Below are 22,702 nucleotides of genomic sequence, written 5' to 3' on the forward strand. Positions count from 1 at the left end.
ACCCCCACCCCACTCTCCTTACCGTACCAGGGCTCGTGGGCCAGTTGGCTTCCTGTTTACGCCATGGAAATAGAAGAGGTGCTGCGAGTGGAGCCTGCCTTACATTTCCATGGCAATCCTGACTCTCCCCAGCCGCTGCTGCGAACAAAGCAGCGCGGCTGGATTCATTTTTTTGTGTGGCTTTATTAGCACCTTGAGGGCTTTTCTTGGGGTGCCAATGGCAATAATAATAATGCGTTCTGTGGGCTTCACTGGCACAGTAATGGCACCCGGCCCGATGATAAGGCCCTCAATTTGCTCAGGCCTATAACCTGGGCTCCAGGACGTTAGCAGCTGGTGAAGTCCACCCAACGCATTATTACTGCCATATTAACAGCAGGTCAGAAATGGTGTGCTGCGTGCAGGAGAGAACTAAGCATGCAAGTGACTTTATGACTGGTTATTAACATGACATTTGTAAACTTGGGCTACAGTGCTGCGTCTTGTTGACGGCCCTTTACCAGGGAGTCATTACCTCTCTCCCAGCAAAATTGTACCCACCTCAAAAGAAAATATTTTTTTTCATCTGTCAAACCGCATCCATGACATTCACATGTTCCAATTTTCTTTTCTTTAGTGTCAAAGGCTCAGCTGCCCCCTTCCAGTACTGCAACTCATCTTGGAAAAGGTACTGCCACTGGGTGACAACATGGATTGGGAGAAGGAGCAGGGATCCCTAAAAACCTCCCTTTTCAGTGTTGCCTTTAGAGCCGAGGCTCAGGAAGAGCAGACGGCTGCAGAAATTCACCGGGAGAGTTCTTCGAATGAAGAACAAAAACTCTAGTGTTCACCAAAGAATAGAAAACCTACAGGGTTGCTGTCCCCTGCTCTCCACGGCTAATGGATGGAGAAGATCATCAATAAACAGAAACTAGAATCAATATTTGCGGCTTCCAAGTAAAAATGTATGCCGGCTAAGATATTGAACAGAACGAGAAGGGGGTTTGACTGCACAGATCAGTGCCTTCTGTGTTTCTCCAGCGTGCTTGGTCACCTCTTCTGATATACACCATCATCAAAAAAGAACTCAAAGTATAACAATAGGTCTCCCCTAGCCTTCCATTCCAGCTCCCTCAAATATCAGAAGGCATGTTTCTTGGACTGTCTTCTCTGCCACAACTTTAACCTTCACCACAGTGCCCCCTTCCTCTCTTAAGACACCCTTGCCCAATCAACATGGTTGCTGAACCCCATCACAAAGCTGACCAGGATCAACATACATATAGACAGGCAAGAAAATGATAAGTTATTCACCGTAGTGACTAACAAGTCCCCTTTCCTCCATACTGCATGGGGCGTCCCTTGCAAGCAACGGGAGACGGAACCTTTTTCACCAGAAAAAACCTTCTGCCCCTTTATATTTAGAGGTGCATGGGGGTGTGGCCCTGGGAGCATGCACTGCCCCGACTCCGCCCTCACCTCAGTCCCCATAGACGCGTCAACAATAGAATTAACATTGCCTAGGGGGAGGCTGGTGGGACGCATGGAAGAAAGGGGACTAAGGGTACGTTAGTCAATACAGTGAGTAACTTATAATTACTCTTACGTTCCGTCCCCTTTCCTCCATACTGCATGGGCGATTACAACTGAATGTAGCAGGAGGGCGTGGCCGACGCTCATGGAGTGAAGCTGGGACAGAGCTGAGCTCCCGTCCTGATCTTGTCACTGATCCTTTAATTCGCTAACAATTGCAACTAATCTGGCAGAAAACAGCAGCGCTTCATGACAAGCGCTTCTGCAACTCCCGAGCGAAGATCCGTAGAAAATCGGACCTTGCATCTAGTCAAACGGGACCCGTGAGTGAGCCCCGGGGGTGCCGAAGAAATGGCGGCCTGAGTGCGGGGGAGAGCTGCCGTGGGGGAGGAGCTCATCCCGACACTCGGCTCCTGTGCCTATCCGAGCGGCATTGGCCTGAAGCGACTGCCATATCCTGGAGCCGGAGATAAATGGTACTGCGGAGGTGAAGGGCCGCGGCGACCCGCGGAGGAGGGAGATCAGTCTTGCTACCGGGCCCGCTGTGGCTTTCCCCCGCCCCCCAACTTGCCGCATCAGAAGTGGAGGCCCGCAGCCGAGCCGACGGAGGAGGCCTGAGGAGGTGCACTGAGGCGGGGGGCGTTACATCTGCTGCCCGCGACGATACCCGCTTGGCCCGGAGGACTGCAGGCGAGCGAGGAGCGGACGAACCGCACGTACGCCGCTCGGTACGCGCAGGGCAGTAAGAGCGCCTTCCTGGGCACGCAAATTGAGGCGAGACGATCGCTGGAGCCCTGACGAACGCGGGACAGTGGTGGTGGAGGGCTGGAGGTGTGCTGAGGGCGCAGGAGAAGTGGCGAGAACTGGGAAATAACACGCACCCCTGAGAGCGGTTCCCCACCCAGCAGGCCCCCCATAATTGAGCAATCCTGGAAAGTAGCGGCTGGCCCGAGCGGCACGGAACACTGCGGGGGCCCAACACCCCAGAGCACACCGCTAACAAACAAATCTTCCCACAGCCTCCCGGGGGTATCCCAGATCAGCAACAAAGAAGACCCGAGAGAGATTGGAGTTTCCTCCCCCCTGAACGCGACCTCCTGGAGAGCCCCAGGAGTCCCGCTGCAACAACAGATCCTGACTCCGGTGGGGGAGGGGGCCCTCCCGGGCGAGGAGAGCTGACGATGCGCCAGGGTGCAGAGGAGGGCACGACTGAGAACACTGCCAGGGCTCCGGCTGTCGGATCACCAGGTTCTAAAGACTGCAGTGGACGCAGAGGCCCCCGGCGGGCTCACACGTCTCGGCCGCCCGTGCAGTGACTAAGAGGCGGAGGAGCCTCCGCAGAAAGGTTTCGCCGAGTGCCCTCATGGCACAGGGAGGCTGCAGCGCCAGGGGGACTGCTGGCTTGTCACCGCCACCCTCAATTACCTGTGAGGCCTGCAGGGGTGAGCCACATCATCGTGACACACCCTGCAGGTACCGGCAGCTAAAACCAGACGGCTCCCACAGGTGGGACCCTCACTTGGGGAAGCCACGCAGTCGGGGCTCCGATCCAGAACACTGCTTGTGCTGCTCGCCAGAGGAACCTTGCTTTCTGAACCAGAGGGCCCCAGAGGCACCATCACACTCAGGTGCCTGGGCATGATAAGAAGGACAGATCTCCCACCACATTAAGCCATTCCCTGGAGTGATTAGCGCAATCCCCCCCCTGCAGACACTGGTATTCAATTGGGCGCTAAGCCCCAAGGAGCTGTGGTACCCTGTAATACTAAGAGCCATAAACCCCTGGTGCCTGCACCGCCTGACCTGGCACTGGGGCAAGGCTCACTGCAGCAAGGACAAATTCGGGGCACACCACGCCTCGTTGGTGGCTGCCTGGACACTCAACGGGCTTGAACCTCTTAACACAGTCCACGCAACATATCACAGGCAAGACACAAAAACAAATCTGCCTCCATCATGGACTCCTTTGCTGGTACAAAGCCCAAACAACAACTCCAACACGAAATCACCACGCAAACAGAGTCACCCCCACTTGAAGTTGACCCCCCAAAACAGTCAGGTACTACAAGCTATTGCGGCACTCCAAGCATTTATCGAAACTAAAATAGGCGAATTCAAGGCTGAAACGCAACTCATACGTCAAGACGCCCGCAATCTCACCGAAAGAGTAAACAATGTAGAGGTAAACCTGCAGGACACCTCAGAGGTAGCCACGGGCTTGAAAGCCAAAGTTAACGAACTGGAAAAACAGGTGGCACGCCTAGAAGCAAGATCCGAGGAAGCGGAAGGCAGGGCCCGCCGAAATAATATTCGTATTCTTGGAATTCCGGAAGATTCAGAGGGAACCGACCCCACAGTGGAGTCCATGCTACTTCAAGAGATTGGTCCTGGCAAACTCACGCAGGGATTCTCAATTGAAAGAGCTCACTGATCGCTCCAAAAAAGACCCCCGCCTGGCTCTCTCCCGCGCCCAATGATCGCAAAGATCTTAAATTTCCGGGACAGGGAAACTATACTCAAATTCTCGAGAGAGGGTGGTGTGATCAAAAGAAATGGCTCTAAGATAGTTATGTATCCTGATTACACTCCCAACGTACAACGAGCCAGAAACTCATTCATACCCATCAAAGCCCGGCTACGCAAACTTAACCTCAAATATATGCTATTATACCCCCCACGCCTCAAGATACTCCACAAAGGGAGAGCAATCTTCCTGGAATCCCCGGCCGCTGCCACCATGTGGTTGGAGCATAATAATCTAGCCGATAGCGACGAAAGCCCGCACGAACCTAGGGGCCCACGCACGAACAACAAACCCTATGATTGAGACTTCACCAAGCCATGAACTCGAACTGTTGCACCTGGCGGATCCTTCTCCACTACACAGATGGAATTGTGTTTCAACAGACGGGAGCTCTGACTATGCACCAGCACCGCCACCACCCTTCCCAACGTTACTAGTGCCGGCCTGTTGCCAGCACAAACTCTGCATTTTATGACCTGGACAGGCCAAGAAGAAGCGGAAGCCCTCGAGCGTTGTCCTCCCAGAGCAACTGCTGAGGACAGTTCACAATTGCCTCATGTTGTTTATCCACCTGTTCAAGTGGAAGTTGAAGAAGTTGATAAGTCTCCTCGTTCAACTCAGTCACCGGAATCACGTGAAGAATTGAAATACAAGCCGAATTTAACCAACTATGAGGGGTGGCGTCCTAAACTCAGACCCATTAGTGAGGGGAATCGAGCTATCTCAGACCAGGTGTTCGAACTCTGTCTCCTAGTACCATGGCCACAAACATTAAGGCTGTCACCTGGAACGTGAGGGGACTGGGCACCTATCTTCGCCGCAACAGAATTAAATCCTATCTCAGCAGGAAAGGGGTGGGCCTGGCCCTCCTGCAGGAAACCCACCTAACTGGAGAGTCCACTGCAACGCTCCAAACCCACTGGGGAGGGAAAGGGTTCGGATCCTCATACTCCAGATATGCCAGGGGGGTGTTCACATGGATAAGCCCCCAAATCCCCTTTCAACTCAACAAAGCCGACATAGACCCAGAGGGAAGGTACGTAATACTGTGGGGCCATATTGAGCAAATGGAAATATGCATCGTAAATACATACTTGCCCAACAATAACATACCTGCACACCTAGATCGAATGCATGCCAAGATCACGCAATACAGGGGCCCTCCGGCATCCACCGCAGCACTTAATGTCATGCTGAATCGCCTGGACTTAATAGACATCTGGCGTGAGCAACACCCGAGTGCCCGATGCTACTCTTACTTTTCCTCCCCACACAACCTGCACACCAGGATTGAATATATCTTCACCGGCAGAGAGAGTCTTCCCCAGATCAACACAACTAAATACTTGGGACGAACCATCTCTGATCACTCCCCCTTACTGATGGAATTGAGCACCACAGGACCCAGATCGCCCATACCCACATGGAGGATGCCCACAGAAGCGTTGAAAGACCCAGCATTCAGAGATGATCTCAGGGAATCTATTATGAACTACATATCGGAAAACAAGGACAGTGTGGAACACCTTGGCATAGTTTGGGACGCCCTGAAGGTAGTGACACGAGGAGAAATCATAGCAAAGGCTGGGGGTATCGGGAAACATCTCAGAACTGAACTTGAACAGCTGGAAACCGACATTGAACGGCTGGAATCTGGAGCTAGCGCTTCGCTGCAATTAGAAGAAGAACTCAAGCATGGTAGAATCAAATGCAAGAAGGCTTGGGACAGGCTAGCCAAGTTTGATTACACCACTAGGACCAATAGGGCACACGCCCAAGCAGACAAACCCGGAAGACTGCTGGCCTGGCTATGCAGAAGAGAGTATCCTAAACACCCAACCACATCCTTGAAAGGCACAGACGAAACACCACTTCATACCCCACAGGGCATCAACGACACTTTCAGCCAATTCTATGCCAACCTGTACTCCTACGATACCCAGGTGTCTCCAAGCATGATTTCGGATACCCTAGACAAAATTGGCTTGCCTAAACTATCGCAAGCACACAGAGAAACTCTGGAAGCAGACATCACCAAAGAAGACATAACCAAAGCAATCAATTCCCTGACCAGTGGCAAGGCCCCGGGCAGCGACGGGCTACCCACCGAATTTTACAAGACTTACGAACCTGAGCTAACCCCGTTACTGCACAAGGTTTTCCAAGAAGCCCATTACCGCCCACTCGCCATGCTTAACTATGAAGTTAAGATCCTGACAATGATCCTAGCTAGGCGGCTCTCCAGGGCTATAGGAGAGGTGGTGCATCCCGATCAAAACAGCTTTATACCAGGCCGCAACACCACCGCCAACCTCCGCAGGCTCCAACATGTTCTATCCCAGACCAACCTGGGCTCTGGCTCTTATGCACTGCTCTCCTTGGACGCCATCAAGGCGTTCGATTCCATCTACTGGGAATGGCTGCTGGTGTCGCTTCGCGAATTTGGCTTTGGAGAGAGGTTCATCAGATGGATTGAAGTCCTGTACACCAAACCGAGGGCCCGAGTGAAATCTGGTCGACACATATCTGCAGCTTGGGACATACAGAGGGGCACTAGGCAGGGTTGCCCTCTCTCCCCCATGCTCTATATTCTTGGCCTTGAACCCATTGCCATCTTCTTCCGAAAGCAATTTTTTGATGCTGGCATTCGACTGGATGGCACTGATCACATAACATCCCTATACGCGGACGATGTTCTCCTCTACATAAGGGACCCACACCTAAATGTCCCGACTATGTTAGACGTCCTTGGTAATTTTGCCAGGGTATCGGGTATACAATTCAACAGTAGCAAATCCTGCCTCTTCCCCCTGGGTGGCCTGAGAAGAACACACCCAGACGACCTACCTCCGCTGGCAGTGAACTGGCACCCCAACACGTTCCGCTACTTAGGAGTCAATATATATCACACACCCGACCTCATGCATGAGCACAACACAGCGGCAGCACTGCCCCCTTTGCGCAAATCAATTGGGTTCTGGTCCCGACTCCCACTATCTATGATGGGAAGGGCGTCCATCGTCAAAATGATTGTCCTCCCCAGATTCCTCTACGGATTTCAAAATGTGTTTTACTATATCAAGGCTTCCTTTTTTCGATTACTGGAGACACTCCCTTAAGGATTTTCTATGTGGGAAGGGCAGACACAAAATGGTGCTTACCACACTGACCCTCCCATACCGCCAAGGCGGCATCCAATTACCAGATCTTGAGAAGTACTACTTGGCTGCCCAGCTCAGCTTCGTAGCCAAATGGCTGGCCGATGACAACACTTCAGAAACGACATTACTACAACACCCAATAGCCCCAATCCAGCTGAAGGAAATCATCTGGGCCCCCCAACATCTTGCAGGCGAAACCCCCTTCTTGGCCACCCTGGGAAAACAAGTATGGCACAGAACAAAATCGCTCCTCCGCTTGAAGCATGCATATACCCCGGACATTCCGCTCCTTTCTGATTTATGCCAAAACAGCGTCGACCTAGCGACCACCCGACTATGGGAACGACTAGGAGTGTACACCTGGGGTGACCTACATGAAGAAGGCACCTTCCGTGACTTTACCTCCTTACAACTAGCAGATGATATACCCGCTGGCCAATTCCTTTGGTACCCAAGGATCTGGAAAATAGCGCAAACCAAATGGGCCACGTGGCCTGAAGAACCCGAGACCAATCCCTTCATGACACTCCTATACAGCCTGGGCGATGGGTGGAAGCCAGTGTCCCAAATATACAAACTTCTCATGGACAGGCCCAACCCCCGCAGCCCTGAACTAAAACTCAAATGGGACAATGATCTAGGACAGGAATTGACTACCGCAGAATGGGGAAGAGCACTATCGTTTCCTAAAGAGGTTTCCAGGAACTCCAGATTCAGACTAATCCAGCTTAATGTTCTGTATCGCACATACCTCACCCCACACAGAATTGCCAAGATCTATGATCAACCCCAGCACAGCTGCCCATGGTGCGACAGAGATAAAGCCGACTTAATGCACATGTTCTGGGAATGCATCAAGGCCCGACACTTATGGGCTGGCGTCGAGAAAACCTGCAGAGACGCGGGCATGTCTAGATACGATTGGACCCCCAAAGAATGCCTCCTGGGTACTTACCCCAGGCTAGCTAAAACCAAGCACACGACAAAGCTTATGGACCTGGCTTGCATCCTCACCAAAAGAACTATAGCTATGGCTTGGAAGAGACCAGATGGCCCACGCTTTCAGGTATGGCGCAACAAGCTTGAACGCTGGGTCGGGGCAGAGACTGTGGCCTGTGAAGAAGGCATTGCCAGATCTCCCAACGACGCGAGTCGAGCATTTGAAGCTTGGAAGACCATTACATGGGCCCTGCTCCATCCCCTCAATGACGATAAAACTCCTTGAATAACCCTCCCCTAACGCTCTGATTGCTTATCGATCCAATCACCTCACCAACCCTTCAACATCGCTGACACAAGGTCCTTAGTGTAACGCTCACCCGATTCCCGTAGAGGCGCCGGTCTTGACTGGGCGTATACCGTATCTTCAAAGGTGATGTGTAACACACGGCTGGCTCTTTGGGCTGGACCTCTGTGCACTGTATGTCTGACTCGAAGGGTAAGATGTCTGCAGATAGAAAATATGGGATTAAGGAACTGGGTTATTGAATGTCTCTCTCTTCTTCCCTTTCTCTTCTCCTGTAGAACCCCAAAGGTTAACGCTCTCACCTTAGGTAAGTGAACGCTGTGCTCTCCATCTGCCTCGGGGCAGGGTGCTGTAACCAGTTTCTTCACTGGATAAGGGGAGCAGGCCTCTTGACTTCAGAGGACTGCTGTCCGTCGTTTACTGCACGAATGGTAAATTTCGAGTAATTCTAATGTCTTTAAAGTCTTTAGTAATGATGTCTCTTGTTTTGCAGGGTTCCGGCGATGGCGGATGACGGGCTGAAGTGAGTTGAAGATGGAGCCCGTGTGATGAATAGAAGCGCCTGGAAGCACGTAAGTAAGCGCTTGTTGCCTGCTTCACGATGCGCACTAACTGTCTTTTTATCTTGCAGGTACAAGTTCGGAGCGGCTGCAGGGTGCCGGAATACCCACTGGATTAGATGTGGAAAGGAGTAATGGCACGTGAGTATTAAAGTTCCCCAATGTCTTTAAACGCACCTTGTTTTGTCTTTCAGATGCGGGATGCAGCGCCGAAGGCCTCCGGAGCGTGCGAAGAGTTGGTAAGCTTTTGTCTTTCAGATGCCGGAATGCAGTGTGAAGACCTCCGGAGCGCACGAAGAGTAGGTAAGCCTTTGTCTTTCAGATGCCGGAATGCAGCGCGAGGCGTTGGTGACAGCCGATGGACCAGGTAAGTGAAGAGCTGTCACTGAAGACAGTAACGCTAACCTGTTCTTTCTTGTCTTTATAGGTGTTGCTGAAGACTGGATTCAGGATGGTAAGCCTTTTTCCTTAGGCCCAGGATCAGATGCAGAAGACACGATGAGCGTTCTGCTGCAGAGGATGCAGAATAACGCAAAGCAAGATTCATCCATCGGGTGTGGTTTAAATAGCCTCCTGTAGTGCTTAGTTAGGTGTCTCCTTCCACAGCCACGCCTAGGTAAGAAAAGAGTTCCTGCTTTCCAGAAGAGTTCCAGTGTTCTGAATCTAGGGAGTGGCTCCTGCCCCACCCAATAGGAAAAGTAGTTCCAAACAGAAGAGGATCAGAGGCTCAACTGGCAGGCAAGTAAGCAGCATGGTCTGCTGCAGGTAAGTCCACCCAAGCATTATGAGCCCGGCGCTTCCAGCGCTGGGACTGGGCATATTTATGAGCCTGGTGCCACTGGCGCCAGGACTGGGTCCAAAAGGTCCCAATTGGGACTGGTTGGCACTCGGAACCTGGGTTATGGATCTGCTTCCAAGGGAGTTGGGAAAACCCTGACCTTTTGGAAGCAGAGATCATGACACTTAGCCCCCCCTCTTTTGACACTTCTTCCTCCACTATTCCTGTGAGTCCCCCCCTCAAATGATTTTGCTTGAACGTTGGAGACTTTTGTTGTTGTTTCCTCTTTTTGTTTGGTCCGAAAATGTATTGTTTTTATTTTTTCCTGTTTATTAACGATTTGTCTTGCTACCACATTTGCTTGCATTGCAGTTGGCAATCACTCCCTTATTGCCCTTGTACCTGCTTTAAATGCCAATAAAGATATTTAAAAATACAACTGAATGTAGCCCCAGGGTGGAGAGGAGACCCTCCTTAAGCAAACAGGTTCCCCAAGAACCGCCTGTCTGAAAGTCGCATCTGATCTAGAGCCAGCATCCAAACAGTAGTGCTTGCAGAAAGCCGAAGGGGTGGCCCATTTGGCCCCCCTGCTTATGACTTGCCAGGGGACATGCCGCTGGAAAGCGATGGCAGTTGCCTTGGCTCTGACCGCATGGGCATTCATGTTGGTTCGGGGATGGTTTATGCTGTCCCTCGTAGGCTTCTTTGATGGCTGAGACCATCCACCAGGCTATGGAGACCTTGGATACCCGATACCCCGGTCTTGAACCTCCAAAGGTGATGAATAGAGCGTCAGACTTGCGGAAGCTCTTCGTCCTGTCCAAGGAGAATTTCAGTGCACGCCTGACATCAAGGCAGTGCAGAACTCTCTGCGCCTCGTCTTTGGGATCAGCAAAAAACGTGGGCAGCACAATTTCCTTGTTCAGATGTAATGCGGAAGGCACCTTAGGAAGGAACGTTGGGTGCGTCCGCAGGACTGCCTTGTCCTTGTGAAACGCATTGTATGGCTCGGAGGCAACCAGCGCCTGGATTTTGCCGATTCTGCGAGCCGAGGTGAGGCAGACCAACAAGGCCATCTTAATGTTGACCAGCCTGATGTCTGCGGATGCCATTGGTTCGAATGGTTTGTGCGCCAGTGCTCCCAAGACTATGTTTAAGTCCCACACCGGGTGTGGCTTCTTGATGGGTGGGTAGAGCCTGGCGAGACCTGTCAAATGTTTGACAATCTGATTGGACTAGGAAAAGCACTCCTCTGAGTTTCTGTAAGTCCCAATGCCTGCCAGGTAAGTGCAGCAAGTGTCCACAAGTACGCATGAATGGGCACGATGCGCCGGAAAAGAGCATGTCATCCAAGGAACATGCCAGAGGGTTAATGCCCTTATAGTCTGCCCAGAGGCAGAACCTGGTCCACCTGCTCTTATACTGGGCCCTGGTAGATTGTATTATCGCTAGATTAGCCTTAGAGGCTGAGATGTCCTAGCGTGACCTGTTCAGGAACCACGCTGTGAGGGCTAATTTCTCTGGTGCGGGGTAAATGACACTGCCCCCTGCTGTGCCAGAAGATGTGCTGGGCCTGTCGACAGGCGAAGCGGAGGCCTCTGCGAGAGGCTGAGCAGCTCCAAAAACCATGGCCTGGCTGGCCACCATGGAGCCATCAGGATGATGCTGAGGAGGCGAGACTCCTTGATCTTGCATATCACCCTGTGGATCAGGGGAGTGGGTGGAAAAGCGTATGCTGTCATTCCGTTCCACCTGATCTGAAAGACATCACCCAGGGAACCCGAGCGCACAGTTGGTACTTCCTGTTGCCCCAGGAGGCAAAAAAGGTCCACCTGTGGGTGGCCCCACTTGAGAAAGATCTCCTGCAGCAATAGGTCGCTCAACTGCCACTCGCAGTTGTCCACTCCCAGTCTGCTGAGCCTCCAAGTTGGATTACCCCAGCAGGTGGATCGCCGTGAGGTAGATGTTGTTCTCCAGGGCCCACTCCCACATGCTGACTGCCAGCCTGCACAGTGGAAAGGATCTGGTACCTCCCTGCTTGTTGACATAGAACATGCTGGTTGAGTTTTTTGTCTGAATGAGGATGACCTTGCCCTCGATAACCGGAAGAAAGGCCCTGAGCGCCAGCCAAGTGGCCTTTAGTTCCAGCCAACTGATGTGGTACTCCTGCTCCTGCCGGGTCCAGGTGCCATGGACGCAGTGGTTGTCCAGGGTGCCCCCCCAACCCTCGTGAGAGGAGTCTGTGGTGATGGTGACCTGTGGTGTCGGTTGCCGGAAAGGCTTGCCCGTCTGCATGTTGCAGTCCCTGGACCACCATGTGAGGTCTGGGTGAAGCGAAGGAGGAAGGTTGATAATCTCGGACTGATGGCTCCGTTCCTGGTTCCAAGACGCTGCAAGTGCAGCTGTATCCTCCTCAACCTGAGTCTTGTGGGGGTGAGGAGGGGGCAGCCAAGAGGACTGCTGCCATGAGACCCAGTGGGTGTTGGTACCACCAGGCCGATGCTGAGGTATTGCGCCGTGGCTCTCAAGTGCCGTGATCTTGTGCTCCGAGGGAAACACTTTCTCGGAGCATGTGTCCCAAATAAGACCTAAGAAGGTCAGTGTCTGCGTGGGCTGCAGCTGTGACTTCTTGAGGTAGAGCGAAAAACCCAGCTTGTGCAGTGTGTTCATAAGAGCGTGGGAGGTATGGTGCACTGCTTCCGGAGATGTAGCCCTGACGATCAAGTCACCTAGGTACGGGTAAACGTGGTGGCCTTGCCACCTGAGGAGGGCTGCCACCGTTTTCATCAGCCTGTTAAAGACCCTGGGGGCCGAGTTGAGGCTGAAAGGGAGCACCTTGTATTGGAAATGGAAGTCCATGATCCTGAACCGCAGAAAGGAACGATGAGGCTGCCAGATCGGGACGTGTATGTACGCGTCCTTTAGATCCAGGGAGTACATCTGGTCTCCCTTGCACGATGTCTCTGCTATCAAAGCTGGCGTGACCAGCTTGAATTTTTGTAGCGGTAGGGAGAGGTTGAGGGTGGAAAGGTCCAGCGCAACTCTCAGGCCTGCCTGGTTCTTTTTCTGAATGGTGAAAATCCTGGAGTAAAAGCCCAGGCCTCGCTGGGAGGCTGGGAATTCCTCCACTGCCTGGCTCTCAACGAGCGATCGGATCTCCGCCAAAAGAGTTGCTGTCCCAACTGTGGGAGTGGAGGGGAGGAAGGAGGCGAGGCTGGATTTGGAGGCTGTACCTCGTGGAGACTACAGAGAGGATCCAGGGGTCAGTGAAATTCTGGCACCAAGAATATGCATGGAGAGCTAGCCTGCCCCCCACTGGAGACACGTGGACCCGGAGGGGCGTGTCATGCCTTCTTTCCCTCCGAGGCTGTGTCGAAGGAAGGGGACTGGAAAAAGCCCTTACTCTCCCTCCCCTTTTTTGTTGTTTGCACCGATGCTGGAATGGTCAGGCTGCCTGGACCTCTGCTCTTGGAAGCCGTGGAAACCACTGCATGTACATCCCTTGTCCGAGCGCTGCTGTGACTGGGTATACGTTTTCCGCGTGGTCTTTGTCAAGATGAATAGGCCGTTTGTGAGCGGTTTTTCTTTTTGTCCAGCTCCTCGTCCCTTGTGGAGTGGAAAAGTTCCCTCCACCTGGCCAGTCTGTTCTTCAAAGACCTCGAGGAAAGCGCGTTGCACGCGGTACAAGCTTGCCAGCCGTGGTCAGGGACAAGGCACCGTAGGCAGAGGGTGTGGTGGGTTTTTAGTCGGGACGAGCCTGTCACAGGATGGACACCGACTGAACCCTGGGAAGTCCATATGTGCCGGGGAGGAGCACGACGCCTGAGGACCGAGTACATGAATGATAATAAGACAAGACAAAGAGAAGTATCCCGCGTGGAATTACATGGCCGAATCCAAAGCAATCCAGGAGCACTGGTGAATTAGGCCCGTTCCCGTCGAAGCGGAAAAGGGGACTGAGGTGTGGCGGCGGAATCAGGGCAGCGCATGCTCCCAGGGCTGCACACCTGCGCACCTCTAAATTTAAAGGGGAAGAAGATTTTTTCTAGTGAAAAAGGTTCCGACTCCCATCCATCACAAGGGACGCCACATGCAGTATGGAGGAAAGGGGACGGTACGTAAGAGTAAATAGGTTTAGCGAGGATATTTACAACTCCCCCCTCCCCCAATTAAAGAAAGTATAACCACCTTCACAGCTCTTCCCTGGCTCCTTAATTAACGGTCCCCAGGATTCAACAAGGTATTATGGATGCTGGGGTTAAAGTGCAGAGTGCCTTTGATTGCATTGACAAGTCAGAGTTACATCACCCCTTCGACAATTACAGGTGTACAAACTATAAAGATGTAGGACCCGCCTTGTGGTTCAAATATTCAAGGCGAGCAAAATGTGCTCAACTAGGGAACCAGTGTTGTGGGAAATATTTCAGGGATCAAATATAACACATACTTTGAACAGGGCAGACGGGACAGGGTTCTAATATGTACATGCTTTGCATTAGGAAAATCCCACTTCACACGTGCAAACACCCAAACGGGTCTCCCTGGCAAGGACCATTTTTTAATAACTAGGCTCATTCTGAATGTACCTGTCCCAGCTCTGAAGCATTGCTATGTGAGAATCGTTTTTCCACCCAACATATTAACAGTAATGTATGTTGAAGCCATATAATTTGTATGTCGGAAAAACAAACTAGGCTAATCAGGAAATCAAAGCAAAGGTAGACAAGTTAAATTTGCAAATGAAACTTGGTCAAGAAGGGAAGCAGATTGGGATCCCTATCTTCTGGTTCCAAATTCAGCAACTTGGTGCTCTATTACATTTTCCCCATTTCTACTTGGTTGCATTCTACATTATTTGAAGGAACATTTAATACTGCTGTGTGGTTTATTTATTTCGAAGCATTCCCACATTTGTTAAGATTTTTTTTTTAAAAGCTGAAACGGAAGGAGATGATTTCCCACCTATTACACGCTAATGGTCAAGTGGGGTAACTGGTATTAGACGCTGTGGATTATTCACAAAATTACCTCCCTGTGGTAGGTGGGGAGTAGTTTGGGGACAGTTGGCATGTGGGAGAATGGATCATGTGTCACAGCCGATTGGGTAGATGGATGGAGAATATGTGCCTGTAAAGTGTTGGTTTGTGATGCATCAATGTGGAAGGATGGGAATTTGCATATGGAGGTGTGGCTAGGGAGTCCTGCTATGCCGTTGGGTGAATCAAGTGGGGAAGTATAGGGTGTGTAAATGTCTGCCAGCCAGTTGGGTGGGTAGGTAGGATGAGGAGATGTGCATGTGGGGGTAGTTGTGTAATGGGGGAGCCCAGCCGCTAGCAGAACAAACAGGCCGGGAAATCCTGCGCCCCAAAACAGCAGAGTCAAGGTAATCGACAAAGGCCCATTTTAGTAACAATCCATATAAAAAAAAAAAAAAAAGGACATCAATGAACATGAATTATCTCCACGCCGACATCGGTCTTGAGCTTGACAACAGTTTAAAAAGCACAAATACGTCACAACTGACGTCACATTACACTCTCAGCTACAAATAACTATGAAAGGTGGGATAGGTGTGGGGAATCGTCTAAGTATATAATACATAAGGGTTAGTCTTCTCATTGGTTATGCTCTGCCCGATGGCCCCACCTGAGACCACCTCTAAATTGATAATGGTGAATGCAGGTAATCTCTACACTACTTGATTGGTTCATGCAAAAGTTGTAAGATAGCGTTATTCGAGTAACCAACCTTGACTATTAGGCAGGTTAACAGCACATGACCAACGATACTGGTATGGTAGGGGGAGCATCATCAGGTGCTGCTTTCCCCCTCCCCCAATTATAAACACACCATCTGTGATTTTCTAGGCTATGTGACCAGACTTTTAACTTTGAACTCGGCTTTGTCTTGTATCGTTCTGAGAATTTGAGAGTAGACCTTGGTGTATCCGAGTCTGGAGCTAATGAATAGCGACTGTTCAACTATAAGTCACGTGTGAGGAGACCACGTTTTGGATTATTCTGCTCGTCTTTTACTAGAATGTTAGCCCATATTAATGCGGGTGTCCTTACCCTTTCTGTCCACTGGAGACTTGTTCAAGCTATTCCGTGGATTCCCCCGATCCCCCTTTTTTGTCTTGATGTGCCTGGACACACCATGTGACGTATAAGCGCATTATAAATATCGAAGAAATAAAAAATAAAAATCGAATCTTCCAATATTGAGCCTTAAAGGAATAGTGCGCTCAAAAATGTTATTGTCCCGAGTGTTCGGGCATGTGGTTTAAAGCAATCTGTGATCGACCGTAAAAACATTTCCTATGCACCTTACCTTAGTTTTCCTCACTTTTACACATGCAAAATCAAGCATCTTGTGCTAATCTCATCCGTTGCTGCATCGCCCTAAGTTGAACTGCCTTTGAGGCAGTTAATCATATCCCCCACCCCTGATGCTGACATCAGTATTCCTAGCGATATTCTCCACCTATTTTCATGACGTTAGTGGGCAGCGAAGCCAAGTGCTCCCAGTCAACACCTACTTATAAACATCAGTTGACGAAGAACCCGGAATATCAACACACTCATCCTCTCACAGCACAGCGCGTCCCAAATCGGAATAGAAAACACTATTTTTAAAAAGGAAACACCAATACTCTGCAATTTATAACGTGCTTTGTTTCCACAATAAACGCTCCAAGAACATCCAACAATTTCGATTATCAACCAAATTTTTAATTTCATTCTGTTCAAGCATCAAATGTTGATCATGAGGCACACAGTGTTCCTTTCGGTAGAAGAAGCGCATTCCACGCACCTTGAATCGCAAGGCTTCGGCATCAGCTTCTTGCTAGACCACCGTAAAAGATGACATGTTGCGCCCTTGTTGCTGGTACCGCCAAAGGGCATATCGGTCCCGGATGATCGTCCCACATCAGCGTAATCTTGATCCATCCGTTAAGGTGTATCTGGCACTGCCTGTTGAAGAAACCATCACTCAGTATCTGGAAACTATGACATTCGCAGAAAGGAAGAATGTAGCTGAGTAGAAAACATAAAAATATATTTCAGTAGCCGTTCTTTATTCAAAATATATCCATTTACCCTTTCATTCTGCACCGGGTGAAACATAATAATAATAAACACAAACCAGAAACAATGGAAACACAGAAAACATTGTGGAAAGTTTGAGTCTACGATCTGCTTGAGAGGTTAGTGTTGCGGAGTAGGTTTAGCTCGTAATAGGATGAGGAAGCTGACGGAAGAATTCGAACACCACAGATGGCATTATAACGGAATATTAGCAACAAACTTAGGATTTGGTGGGACCTGGGGGAACCCAGAACGTGGACTGCATTGTCACTGTGCTCAGAGAGGAACAGCTCCACCTCACTGATGAGGCACAACAAGGCTGAAACACGTGTACGGGGTTGCTGTAGGTGCTCTAGTTCAGAAGGGAATTGCCATAGCATTTCGGTGATGGACTGCCCATGTGCCTGGGACAAAGACAAATACATGCAGGTTGTGTTTGCGTGTCGTCACAATATGCCCCAACCAACAACCCATTGCAATGTAAGCAAGCAATACCGATCAGAAAATAAAACCTTGACTCATTCGTAAATAAACTAGTCTTCGGTAAAACTTACATTATATTTGGTATTTCCATTCTCTTGGCGTAACGCAGAGTGTCCTCTCATATCATAAAATTAAATTACATGTTCCTTTGTCCAGTTTTAAAATGGTGAACTTTTATCATTTTTGCAGGTATTACACACCTCCCATCCTTCAATCCATAGCGAATCCTCCCTTTCTTCCAAGGACGAACAATTGAAACATACTGTACAAGACGTGTCGGTGTGAACTCCCGACAAGCAACATCAAACACAGTGACCTTCACTCCATGGGAGCGAATAGCCCAGCCGACCAACGTGGCAATTGAAATCTGTTCGAAAACAAAAATTGTTTGCTGGCATCCACCAATGCTGCGCTATTGTGAACACTTTTTTTGCTCTTTTATACTGATAGTGAATTAGTTATTTTATGACAACAGTTCCAGTTAGGGTCCTCCCCATTGTCACGTTGGCGTGTGCCCTGTTTTCGCGCAGGAATGTGCTCTGCAGACAATGTGAGACACTGACAAGTCATGAATCCAAGTGCCCTTCCATCTCCACTGAACTTCCTGTGCACTAACAAATGGAGGAGAGGCAGTATATCCCGCCCCCTGCACCATTCGCGTACCGGGTAAATGACGTACAAGCTAAGGAGGAATGGGGGATTAGGGGTGGGGGAGAGACATCTCCACCCCTCCTGTACCTATTTGCATCACCCATGTTTCATATAAGTGTATTAACGCTGTGCTAATGTGTATACTTTGAACTCCATTTTGCGTCCTTCCAAACACCCGCTTTTTCTAGGCCCTCTGCCCCTCTGGCAAAATGTTGACTCTCCCTCTCCCAGCGCTGCGCACAGCAAGCCCCCACTGCCTCTGTCCTCCGTCAGTGCGTCTCCTGTTCTCACGGAAATGCAGCTCTTCATTTTTGCAAGTAGTGAGTATTGAGCCCTGACAAAATGTGCTCATCCAAGAATGTGAGACCAAGGCCTGCTCCAACCTTAGTGCCCCATCCATCTCTGCTGACCGACTCATGCCCTCTCCACCCCCTCCCTGCCAGGCCGCGGTCCCCTGAACCCATGCTCCATATTCCCTTTGAACGCATCTGGTCACCAGACCCTACCCCTGCACCACCTCCAAGTCACCTACCATATACCTAATATAGAGTGGTCATATATTTTGGTAACAGTAACACCTATCCCCACTGTGTTTGAAATCGTAAGATTCCAAAGGCCGCAAATGAAAGATCTTTCCTTCTGACAAGGCATCCGAAGGAATGACCCCTAACACATGCCCCATGAAAATATACGTCTGAATGCACCTATTTCACACCAACAGCCCCCTTTCAGGCGGTGTTTTGCTTACAGTTAATAGTTCTTGCATGCCAAGTTTGTTATTTAGCTTAGTCAGATAGCTGTACTTCATCTCTGTGGAACTTTGCCTGACCTTCACCCCGCCGAGAGGAGCCCAGCTGACCCACATGCGGCCTGCCGGTTCTCCAAGAACAAGCTAATCCTGTGAAGCCAGTCCCTATATCTATAAACTGTTTCCAGGTCTTCCTCGTATTCTGATCCAACACTATATGCACCTATAGGGAAACGTCAGTAGTGACGTCGAGAACTAATGTACTGTTCGGCAGAGCACTCTCAGGCAACAAAGTTCTTTGCTCCATTTATTTGCATATATAAAATTTGGTTCCCTTGCAATTACTCTCCTGGCCTCATTCCCTAGTGGGACGCATATTTATTTTGTTTATTTGGACACGTGCATGCTAAGGCAACTGCAGACCCCACAGTTGCTTTCATGCCGATATGCATCTGACCCTCCTGTGCCCTGATCAGTGAAGGACCCACAAGAGTTGGCCGAAAACAGGAAGGGGGGAAAACACAGTTACACTGTATGTCATCCTACAACAGGCACGAGGATACATCTGAAAAGACAATTTGGATGCTATGACCATCTATGTTGAGCCTTACAGACTGAAACCAAAAAAGTGATAGGTGGAAGGTTTTGAATAAAATCAAGGCCACTGGCATTGCTCGGGGCAACCTTCCACACCACTGATTTTTAGCCCGTCTGCGCCATTACAAAAGGGGTCCAACCATATGCAAATCAGTCAGGTACTGCCACCAATGGGAGCAGCCCTGCCCGAACTGCTAGGCCAGGTCCCCTCTGCACGGAAACACAAGCAACCCCAGACATGCATGTTATCGTTCAAGATATAAATTAATTATTCATAAACCGGATTTAATTGCATAATTAAATGCTTCTTAATTTTAACAGCTATGAAAATAGTTTATTAGCATTCCATTGTTCATGTACAAAGTACAAACACTGTGGAACATACACCCTGCTGCTAATCATTTATACCGGGAAGTCAACTGTTCAACGAAGTCCACTTTGGTGGACAGGGCTCGTTTGAAATATTTTGTGGCTATGTATGTGTCGTAAGAACAAAATCAGGATCGACTCCATGAGTATGCATGGCCAACACAGTCCAAGTGAGATCTTTCACAAAATCTAATTCCATTTCCTGGTATACTGGCTTGGCACCCCATTTTTCGCTTCGTTTAGCAAAGGCCATTGTGTAACGAAGCATTCCAAAGTTTCCTGCAGTTCTCGATTGTTCTCTGCCTAGAATCACGTTATGCGCTAATACGGCTAGTAATGTTCTAGATTGCATACTGTCTATGCCGAAATGCAACCTTTTGGGTCTGTACTTTAGGCACATATTTTGGAACACCTCCAGATCTCGAGTCCCTTCCGGTCTCTTGAAAGAGTTTTATCAAACACAATCTTCAAGAGCTTTGTGTGGAGGTGCAGATGGAACCAATCGCTACTTCTTGCTATCCTGCTCCTCCGATAAAGGTCCATGTGCACATTCGTGATAATGTTGGTTTTCTGTCCAAGAGTGAACATTGGAATTTCTACAGACCCATCACAAAATTTGGAGCTCCACCAAAGACGGTTGCTGAGAGACTGAGGCCACTGTAAAATATTTTCCAAACACCTTTTTTTTTTTAACCAGCAGCTGTGATTTTTTTTATTGACTGATTTGGTAACGTGCCATACATCAAATTGAAGGTGAATGTTTTCGAAACAGCTCTCGCATGGCCTTGGCTATTGAAACATGTCTGTCAGTGGCTATGAGGTCTATTTGCATTCCCCTCGACTGAAGATGTTTGAGGGATTCTATGAAACCATGCTTCTCCATGTCCACTGAGGATTTACATTGGGACACCTGCACGACCTCCGAACTCACAATTATTTTAGTTTCCATGTCCTGAAAGTGGTATGTGCAGTACTTTGGTGAAAATCCGGGGCTGTCACACTGTCCCTCGCCAGCTATCCTGAACCGTTTGCCAGAGAATTTGCTTTCAATTGACAATTGTTCCATTTTCCAGGCTTGACTAATAGCGGGGAATAAGAATTATCTTTGACATTTGAAGTACTATGCTTTAGCAAGGAACTGAAGTCCCACAAATTGACAGAAGCTGGACAGCTTATTAAAAGTCAAGCCACTGAAAAGTAAAGCTGCTGAACACAATAGATTTCCAGCTGGCACTTTGCCCAGCAACGGTTGAGCGGACCATGAAACTATCATGGAGGTGGGCACAGGTGACTTGGATTTTCAGTTTAGTGCCTTGTAATACACGAGTCACATTCACCAATGGCTCCCCGCATATTTTCCCTTTCACTAGATTGACATATTTCAGCATCAGTATAATCTCTACCAGGCAGTTGTCGAATACAATTTATTTTTGCTTCTTTATTAGCCAATCGTCCTGCATGATTGTGGTTTGCGACTCAACTGTGGTGGACAAATCGGCCAAACTAGACAAACTGTAGTCGAGATCTTTGGCAAGTTTCTCGGTCAATTGCGTTTAAGCTTCAGTCTCTGTTAGTTCAGCTTATGTTATTTGCACACAAATTGGAGAAAGTATCAGCGTCGATTGTTTATTGGGTGGACCTTTTTTTGCGGGTGTAGATTGCGTCAAGTGGTCCGTGAGGAATCAAAAGTATCTTCATTATATTCAGTTTCGTTTTGTCAACTTCTCACATTGCAGCAATGGTCCGAAAACACTTTGCTGGCTTTGCCGGTCACATTCAATTCAGTTTCTGGCCATTGGACATAAGCATCTAGAGTCTGCTTATTGACTGGACCACGCTGCGCCTCAAATAGTAGTTGCTCCATGGTGAAATCTGTTTGGCAAGCAGCATCTTGTGCTTCATTTGTTGTCCGTGTCTTTATACTTCTTTTCCTTCTGGGCCTCTAGGAGATGGCTTGTAAAAACATGTTCAATGCAAATCACACATACAGTGGATAGCACTTTAAATAAAAAAAATGTTATGAAGAAAACACCAGCCCAAAACACTTCCAGAAAACGAAATTGTTTGTTAGTTACCCTTGTTTTCTTGATTTTCTGTGAAACCGTGGTCTTCCCTGTAACAACCGCACCAGCAAGCTAGTCCACCACCTCTGATCCATGTGCCTCCTTTTCTAATTCCACACCTTGTATACATTCCTTGAATAGAATATTCATTAAAAATACAAAAGTCAAAACGTATTGGAAATTAAAATCTTGCATTGCTTACATACATACATACATACATACTTACCCTCACAAACAGTATGTCAATTAGTCAAAATATACATTTCGAATTTCACCCGATTGATGGCAAGTGTACTCGATCCGAGCTTACATACATATTGATACTGATATTTTATTTCTATCTCACTCGTACACAAGTGTTTCAGAGCGTGACAAGGCAAGGGAGGGGAACAGGGGAGAACAAAACAGCGATCTTACTAGGCCCAGTGACATTGAGAACGCGCAAGTGCATGGGAGAGGGGGAGGGGAAAAGTGCATGGAAGGAGGGAGAAGTGGAAAGTGCGAAGCAGAGGAGAAAAAGATAAATAATAATAAAGGCAACAAACAGTGGTAGTGCAGCCAGCAATTTGCAATTGCTAGGTTTAAGGTAGGGTAGGTCTGATAAGTGCAGGAAGAAAAAAGGGGGGCTCTATGGGTACAGATACAGACCCCAGTGCAAGGGGTGGCCCGGAGGCAGTGCGGGAGGGTGGCAGGGTGAGCAGGTACCTGGACCCAGAGGACAGAGGGTGGCCAGGTGCACGGTGCCAAGAGAGAACAGATCAGCAGGGGAGAGGGGGAGCGAAAGCAGAAGAAAAGAGGAATGTCTTGAGGTGTGTCCGGAACCAGAGAAGGTTCTCCTAAAGTTTGAGTGGCAGGGAGGCTGTTCCAGAGAGATGACCCAGCCGAAGACAGATCTACCCCCAGCTCGTTTCTTTGAAAAACG

At 49.3% G+C, this 22,702-nt stretch overlaps 1 protein-coding gene across 3 annotated transcripts in view; it reads right to left on the reverse strand.

Moving 5' to 3' along the window:
- LOC138566579 (zinc finger protein 345-like) overlaps positions 1-22,702 on the reverse strand; it is a 187,046-nt gene that overhangs the window by 105,532 nt on the left and 58,812 nt on the right. Inside the window, exon 2 of one of the 3 annotated variants that reach the window (XM_069644085.1) lies at positions 16,595-16,755. The exons of 1 other annotated variant lie outside the window; for it this stretch is intronic. The gene's annotated coding sequence lies outside the window, so the exon portion shown is untranslated. Of the gene's footprint in view, positions 1-16,594; positions 16,819-22,702 lie in introns of all 3 variants that reach the window. One more of the 3 variants, XM_069644086.1, reaches the window with a different exon arrangement.

The sequence above is a fragment of the Ambystoma mexicanum genome, chromosome 2p (genome assembly GCF_040938575.1).
Source record: "Ambystoma mexicanum isolate Mex_15411 chromosome 2p, UKY_AmexF1_1, whole genome shotgun sequence".
NCBI classification, from domain to species: domain Eukaryota; kingdom Metazoa; phylum Chordata; class Amphibia; order Caudata; family Ambystomatidae; genus Ambystoma; species Ambystoma mexicanum.